This window comes from Platalea leucorodia, assembly GCF_965183815.1.
Source record: "Platalea leucorodia genome assembly, chromosome: 6".
NCBI lineage: Eukaryota > Metazoa > Chordata > Aves > Pelecaniformes > Threskiornithidae > Platalea > Platalea leucorodia.
The window spans coordinates 8,317,219-8,325,763 of record NC_138828.1 but is presented as its reverse complement, the minus strand read 5'-3'; positions in this window follow the sequence as shown (position 1 = coordinate 8,325,763).

The following is an 8,545-nucleotide window of genomic DNA, read 5'->3' as shown; positions in this document are numbered from 1 at the left end:
AGTGAAACCGTCAACTGTCATATTTACAAATCTCTTCTGGGCAGTCATAACCTTTTCATAAGCCAGATCCAGATATTTTACCTGTTCCATTCTGTTACTTAGGACAAAATATCTAAGTACTTCATGCAAAATAAGGATGCTGTTGCTTAGAGCAGTTTCAAATTTCATATGTAAAATACGTCCTTTTAGGATGGGTAAAATAACAAGAATCACTCATTAAATGAAGCAAAGATATAGCTATGCTCAATAGAAATCCCCATTCAACAGATTTGATGGGGCCAGGTTCTGTAAGAGGCCATTTCATGTAGGTTATTACGGATAACACATGTAATGAAACAACCGTAAACAGCACACACAAATACGGGAAGTGCCCTCTAACTTCAACCAAAGTGCATAACCATGAAGGAACGTAACATGAGGGTTTATTTCAAATAAGGAGGAGCTATTTCCCCGACAGGGCGCGCTGGCAGCAGCAGCCCCAGATATTCCCCAGTGTCCCAGCATCAGCAGCATCTCGTTGCCCTAAAGATGCTGGCACTGGCCCCGCAGCCCGGGAGCCCATACAAATCCCTGCTAAGCAAGAGACAGGTTTAATCCCTGACATTGGGGTGGTCTCCGCCGTCCCAGGCAAGCCATTCTGCAGTCTTTGTGAACAATTTATTTTGCCAGCTGAAATTCACTCCTAATTTTAAAGAAGCGATACGAAAAAGAGCTGCTGAAGAGATACGTTACAGTGTAGAATCAATTAATGCCTTCAGATGATTTTCTTTCAATGTTGCTCAGCCCAGATTTTAATTTCTTTTCAGCAGCTCCGAACAGCCAAATTGCCAGCAGAGTTGCCTTTCTGAGATAAGTAGCAACCCCATAAACTAACAATATGTTTTTAAGAACACACTAATGTTCAAACATTCAATAGTTACAGTAATAATTGTTTTGCTTTCCTTTAGCTAAAGGAAAATAAATCAAATTTCAGTGTGTCACCTCTAACCACTTTTAGCTGTTTCTGTAAGCAGTTTAATAAAACGCTTAGCACCTGTCTGATATAAGCCATGTGTGATTATATTGGCAATAAAACACTAAAAGTAATAAAATAGGTAAGTTTAAGTGCAGATCTCCACTTACGCAAGATGGGAAAGCAGAACTATCGCTCTAGCCAGATCACCTTTTATGCTATTTTGGAATAAGTGAACATATGGTGAATTAGGATGTGACTCTTCTCACCTTCCTCTAACACTAAAAAACACTAAAAAATAAACATTTAGTCCAAGTCAGCTGCCTAGGCTCTCTGTCACTCGTGTCCTAGCTTTCTCTGTAGTCACGGGGAGAGGTAAGCACCTTCAATGTATCATTTATGGGTATATTTTATACACATGGCTGGCGTTAGAGGTGCCTAGCTCTTTCATTTGGTTATGGAGAGGACTCATAGAGGTGGTTCCAGCTGCACATCTGACTTTTGGATGGCTGAAGTTGGGTGAGATGTATCTCAGCCTTAGCCGAAGCTTCCTCCGTGTCACGCTGCGGTCCTGCATCGCATCCCACCACTCAATAGCAGTGGTGCCGTGCATCCAGCTACTCTGCAGGTGTTCTGCAAACAGGGAAAATTTGGAAGGAAATTGGGAAAATGGAGCAGCCAAGAGTTTCAAAAGGTCTCGGTGCGTGATGGTTTCTGTGCAGGTCTGAAAACTGCCCTGCTCTCAGTTAGGCACTTGCAAGGCCAGAAGGGTTTTCAGACATATGTGGGTACAGAACCCCAAATTACACACAATTTCAGCAACTGCTCTCAGAAATTAGGTCACTGATACTTGTGAACGGTTCTATGGTTCTCATGGGCTTACAGGAAGGTAAAATATTATTCATATTAAAAAAATCTGAACTGCAGGAGGGAGTAAAAACAGCTTGCAAAAAAAACATTTTCGCAAATTACACTGGCTTAAGAATTGTTCCTAATATTGCCATGAGAAATACTACTGGAAACCAGCAATATATTTAAAACCAGAGAAAACTTGTAATTCTTGCTGTTGCTACATGCTTTATTCGGTGAACCATCCCAAGGTTCCCTTGTCTCTGCTGAACTTCTCTCATGTGCAGTAATACAGAGGATGATGAAATACCTTCTGAAAAGAGAGAAGCTCTCAAAACTTTGCCTTATTCCCTTCAGGTCAGAGAGGGCAGGGATGGAGATGAGCACTGTAGCATGAAATGAGGACAGTATCATACTGTCTGCAGTGCTGTGGCATACGGACAAATCACACTCAATCAAATACCGGTTGAAGGAGACTTTGGAGATGATTCCTTCTGAAAAGATGTCTTCATCAACTGATAGAGCAGAGATGCGCTGAAACTCGTCGAGCCCTGTTCTGTCAGCATAAATGAACACACGTATCAGCGACTGCACTTAATGCTCAGCTGTGATGCCACCCTGAGCCAGTCAAGCTACTGATATATCCACAAATACCTTAACCAGAAAAAGCTTCAGTAAATGGGCATTCATTCCAATGTGTTATATTCAATAGCAAGAGACTAAGACTAGTCTAAAGTTTACAAAGCCATTGCATTTTTCTTTCAATATCTTTACCCGCCGTTCAGCATCTTTGTATGTCTTTTTTGCCTCTGGTTTAATCTTTCCCTCTCTTTCCTCTCCTTTTCCTCCTTACCCCCATTCCTCTCCTGCTGTGAAGCATGAGAGTCTGAAACATAGTTATTTTCACTGAACTGCACATTTCTGTCTCTTAATAGCACTTCAGCTCTCATGTTTTATTACAAAAATCGGTACTCACGTTACTACATGTAGCATATGTTACATAAATTTGATTAACTATATTTCAATAACTAAGTTTACTACGAAAAATAAAGCAAATTCACATTCAGATCCATTATATCATAATATCCCCAACTTGAAGTGTTACACACACATGATGCAACTGGGGTATATTTTGTTGTGAATCTAAGTTTAATTTCTAGGACTCAGGTATAATCTTTTAGTTGATTAGGTATTCAAAACACAACCAAAATTATTCCAAGTGTGTCTGAACAGCATAGTGTCTGGATTTTAAAATATGACTAAGGAATGCTTTGAATTGGAGAGATTTTTGTTAACTGCAAGTTAAGTAAGTTTGTTATTTAGATTTTTTTCTGACAGATACAGGTAGCCGAAATGATTTAAAGTACTGTATGATTCTCTGTCCCTGTTTCCTGAAGTAATTCCCTTTGCCTTCTGTAGCCATCTATTCAGATAACTAGGTACTATGGGTAGGTGTGTCCCTCAAAGTCAGACAGAACAAAGCCCCTATCCCCCATGAAGGCAGTGGGTAGATAGCGGGATTCACACTCTGCATGACTGAACAGTGGTGATGTTATTTAACGTTAAATGAAGGAATTCAGAGCTGAAGAGGAACATCATGTATTTTGAGATTTACACACACACGGCATACTTGATCCTAAAGGGAGAGCGTTCCTCTGTGTGGCCCAACACGGATATTGTGTTTTAAATGACTACACTAAAATGTTAAAAATGTGACTGATCTTTGTCTGGTATCTGACATTGTATTATAATTGATTCCCTCTTTTTTTTAAAAAAAATTATTTTGGTTTCCCAGCAGTCGTGAATTACAGATAAGACAGACTCAAAAACAAGCTCTACCTTTAGCAATGTGATAGCATATAACCTTCCTATGACTTCCTTTACTCCTCTTGCTGATCACTGATGTTTGAAGGTGAAAGATGCACGTCATATCTAATCCCAGAGGGTCATATGAGTTTCGTATCTTGAGGCCCAGTGTGATCTTTTTTGCACGCTATGACTCCTTCTGTCTTTTGATAAAGCTGTGCTTTGCATTCTGTTGGCTTCCAGTATGCCATTTGTGTGTTATTTATAATGGGATCTGCTGCATTATGGAATACACTTTGCATACTACAGACATTCTTAAAAAAATCAATAAATCTTTAGTCCTTTAAAAGGTTACATTGCCTTAGTCTGCATTTGTCCCTTGAAAAAGAAGATCCTGGGCCATGGCCAGGGCTTCTAGATCCTACTATATTGCAAGTAGTAAATAATAATTATCTCAAAGCAAACACAGGTTCGACCAAGCCCAGGCCATTCAGTTATCCTTGTGCTGCCACTTCTCTTCCTCTTACTGAACAAACCATGAGGAGCAGGGTAAACTGAAAGGGGAAACGTTAAAAACCACAGGCTTAATACACAGGTCTTAGCAATGCTACTGTGGTCTTTGTCTGTCTTTGAACCCTTCCCCCTTCGCTCTTCTACACAAAGCAAATAGCAGTGACATTCTGCAGCCGCTTCAATAGCAGAACAGACTGCAGCTGCAGATATTTAGTAGACAATTTGTATTCCTAGGCATCAGCTAAAAAGAAGGGTTGCTCAGCATCATTCAAACAAAAGGCCCCAAATCATGTAGCAGATTGCATGTCTCCTCTTTTCTCTAAAAATGATATGTCTTTATGCTGCCTCTAGAGTTATTTCCCTCATCTGTGTGCTTCCTGCAATAAAAAATTGTTATTTTTTCCATCTTTTGATTTTTGTTCAGGCACTTGTTTGTTTGTTTGTTTGTTTTTTTAAATGGCATGGGTACCACATTAATAAACCACTTCTTCCCATTGCCTTGACTGATTTGATCCATTACAATGGAAATAACGTTTAAGCATCAAGGCAGGTCAGGGGCAGAAAGCACACCAGGTGACACTGAAGAACTCCCTGTGTTTAGTCAGAGGTTAGTGATTAGTGGTGAAAGAGACAGTTAGGGCCAAACTAGAGCTCTAGTAATTTTCAGAAAATGTGCTAGATTTAGACTTTCTGCAAACATTTGCAGTCGTATTTTGTTTAGAGGGTGGTTGGATGAAAGATGGTGTTGCTGAAGAAAACGTGACCATCCCCCAGGAGCTAAAACGATAATTCTAGCAAGACTGGGAATGCAATTTCTTGTTGGCTCAGGAGCTGGGATAAGCTTTATATGCTTATCCAAACATACCCTTTAAACTCTCTGGGTTCAGCCATCCCATTAGGTAAGCTAACTGGTTTAATTATCCCTGAAGAGTCAGGCGAGGTGTTGGCAGCCTAACACACAACACAATGTTCTCATTGAAATTCATAGCTCTGAATTGATTTTATAAATGGCAGCAGTTCTTTAAAAGGAATCACGCAAGTGGGATTTTGCCTGTGCAGGTTGCAAAAGGGTACAGATACAAGAGCCTGCAGTTACTCACGGATCCTTTTGGGACTGCTACTGAGCGCCAGCTCTAGCATAACCACCTTACCAACACCCATGCAGGGCAGTAACGTTGCACTGTGATTCAGCACCTTGTCCTCTCGAAGACTTGGTGGCCTTCACGTACAGCGAAAGGAGTGAGGGCATTCTGATTTTGTCATCCAAAGTGGTGTCTTTTACTGGCATTAAAAAAGTAGTATGAAAGTCTGGGAACGGTTAGAATGGGAAAATTGCATGGAAGGAATAGATTTTTTCTTTCTTTTAGTCTGTGCACCAAATTGTATTTTGCATGCACACTTAACGTGTTGTGTCAGCACAGGCCCTGGTGGGTATGCAAAGAAAAAGTTGTGCCTACTCAAAAACCTTTCTTTGAATGGTTGATGTCCATCTAATAAAAGGGAAGCAAAACAAAAGATGTGAAACTCTTTCAAATTCATTGCTATGCAGTTGTCCTTTTGGTTCTTAAAGTCTCCTCGAGCAGTTTAGAGAACCAGCACTTTCTGTGTTTCCCCAGTCCTTGTGCAGGGGGGAGCTATCTCCGTCTTGCACTTGGGACCCTGTAATAGTTTCTCTTCTCCGAGTTTGCATATTGATCTGTTGGTCTGGTTATGAGGTCCACATAGCAAGGACTGCCTGGGAAGAGGGTTGTGCATGTTGAGTGCTACTGTAAATAATAAATAAATAATAATGGGAACATAACTAAAAAAGCCCTTTTGTGCCTCCACTACTGGTTTCTCAAAGTATTTTTTTTCCCCTTCACCTTCAATGGAGGAACCCTTTGGGTTTCAGGACCATATATTTTGGAGTCCCTAGCTGCTGGAGAGGGAAGCCAGCTGCTGCCCACCGGCAGGCTGGTGGTACCCGCTTGCTGTCATGAACATCAGCTTTTGCCTTTCTGTGGAAATACCCCAGAATATTTCAGCCCCTAAACCACTCCCAAAAGCCTCCTCCATGGGTCCTGCCTCCCTGCCAGCATTTCCAGCCAGCAGAGCCTGTGCCTGGTGCTGCCCTCCTGAGTGGCAGAGCTGTGCCACCAGAGGTGGACATGGGAGGTGGGGAGGGGAGCAGGGGGCTGAAGACCATGGCAGAGCTTGCTCCTACCAATCAGTCATGCTTTTGGGGGCTAAGCAGAGTAGATAATCCACCACGGGAGTGCAGGATCCAGAAGTAATTTATAAACAAGGCATCCTTGTGGGAACAAAATGTATTACCTGAATTATTTCCACAGCATCCAACCCATTTCTAGTGTTAGTCAGCACTCATCTCTAAGTTGAAAGCAAGGGGCTTGCTTCTCCTTTTTTTCCATAGTATAAGCACATACAAAGGCATTATTATAGTTCTTCAAAGCATGAAGTTCCTGGCTTTTGCAATCAGCAGGACTGAATTAGTAGCTGTTCCCATGAAGGAATATAAAAGCCATTAATGTGAGCCCCCACACTGCTGGACTTTCCATGCTACTGGTAGGAGCAACTATTCCTTCCCGTCATTGCGGCTCTGCACTGGATAATAAACCATGTCTGCTTGTCTGGCTGCAGCCAAGGCCTGCATTTCTTCTTTCTTTCCTCTCCTGCATGTTTTGCTTTTCATAAGACTGAGCTAAATCTGAAGGCACTGCTCCTAAGTACTGGTAACCTTGCTGCTCTCCTACCACTTCCCCCTTACGTCTGTCCAAGAATAAGACACCTCACCTCAGGAATGAGCGACGTCATGGCTTGTGTGGGGAGCACGTACATCATAAACTCTTCCCCAAAGAGGCAAGGCAAAGAAATGTTACTTCTTGGAGAGGAGTCACAAGCTTGCAATGGCAGTACTTTAATGTGCAATATTTTCTGTGCTATATAACTCACAGAGAATATATAAACATACTCCCTAATGCAAAGTAGACTACTGCTTTTAATTTTTTTTCAAAAACCAGAGTAGAACTTTAGCATGTGGTGCAACTTTCCTTGGAGTTTAGCTCTAAAATGTTCAACATTTAGTTTGCGAAAACATTTCCTTTTCTGAAATTTCACGGTATGCAGAAGTTTTTGCTTTTTTTTGCTTGACATGTTGTGCTTTTGAAATTTTTCAGAAATACTATGGGTCAAAAGAGCTGAGAGTCAGATCCAGGGTCTATTCTCTGCTCTGCCATCAGTTAGGGACCTTGTCTAAAATAATTAAAGTAGTACTGAGTTCTGGGGTCTATACGGTCCTCACACAAACGGAGGAGTCACAATGATGCACAATGACCGGGGTTCAGTGAAAAACACTGCTGGATGGCAAGAAGGCTGCCTCAGCAAACCACCTGTCTTCATGGTGTTGAACGTACAGTCAAGGCATTGGAGAACAGCTCGTATCTCATGTGTCCCCTCCTCACCAGTAAGAATCTTCCTGCCTTTGGCTGTTCACTCATGCTTCATCCTCTTTTTTGTTTTCCTGAGAGATTATGAGCCTTGGTGGTTTGCTCAGATCTTCCTGCTGAATATGAGCTTTGTGTCCAGCAAGGAAATTTTGTGAATAACCAGCCAAAGCAGCCCTGAATGCACCTGCGATGAACAGCTCTCTGCCTGTTGGCAAACCAGTGCACAAAACACTCCGAAGAGTGAATGCAGTCAAGGGACTCATGATCTGCTAGCAGGATGAGCATGGGCAGGGGAAGAAACTTTATTCTTTGAATACTTGATTTGCCATGAGTTATTTTCTCAGCTCTGTTTCTGACAGTGAAATCAATTATCCCATGAAATAAACTTCCACCAGAGCCTCACTACTTGACACATTTAAAGTTAGACTAGAAGGAGAATACACTTGCTTGTCAGTAGGGAACAAGTCTGCATTAGCAGGGCAGGAGCTTAGATGGGCTGTTGCAGAGTGTCCGTTTCTACACCCATGATGCCATTTAGTTTGTTTTCAAGAACAGAGGGTGGCAGGGCAACACCAGACAGCAGGCAGGACAAACTGCAGGCTGCAAAACCACTTTGTTCATTAGCTGGCTTGAGTTTCTGAGTTCTGTACAGAACCAGATACTGTTTTCAATGTTCTTCTGGCACGGATGGATAAAAAGGCTGATTATGTGTAGAAAAGTATGCATCCACAGGAGGACAAGCGAAAATTAGTTTGATGCACTAGCTGTATCTTGGTTCTTGCCACCTATGAAAATAAATGTCCCATTTTTCTGTGCTTCCCCATCTGATGGGGAACAAATGATTTCTCATTTACAGTCTTCCTTAAGAGATTAAATGAATATTTTCCCCATCTACCGAGGGCAAGAATACTTCATGGACCTTAAAAAATAAGCTGCTAATTCAGCAACGGATGCTCTCGAATGGACACTGCTCATTGCAGCA